Source organism: Colobus angolensis, unplaced genomic scaffold, assembly GCF_000951035.1.
Source record: "Colobus angolensis palliatus isolate OR3802 unplaced genomic scaffold, Cang.pa_1.0 Scaffold106, whole genome shotgun sequence".
Classification (NCBI taxonomy): Eukaryota; Metazoa; Chordata; class Mammalia; order Primates; family Cercopithecidae; genus Colobus; species Colobus angolensis.
This window is the reverse complement of record NW_012111586.1, coordinates 1,723,932-1,724,294: the sequence shown is the minus strand read 5'-3', so window position 1 is coordinate 1,724,294 and position 363 is coordinate 1,723,932.

Below are 363 nucleotides of genomic sequence, written 5' to 3'. Positions count from 1 at the left end.
GTGGCATGGACCTGTAGTCCCAGCTACTTGGGAGGCTGAGGCGGGAAGATTGCTTGAGCCCAGGAGTTCGAGGCTGCACTGAGCTACAATCATGCTACTGCACGTGCTACAATCATGCTACTGCACGTCAGCCTGGGCAACAAAGAGAGATACTGTCGCTTAAAAAAAAAAAAAAGTATTTTTTATAAAGTCATAAGTACTGCCTCCATTAATTTTTTACTATTAAAAAAACACATTGTAGAAATGTAAATTGGTAGACTTCTTTGGGAACAATTTAGAAGTATCTATTGAAATTTATAATATTCGCCGGGCGCAGTAGCTCAAGCCTGTAATCCCAGCACTTTGGGAGGCCGAGACGGGCGG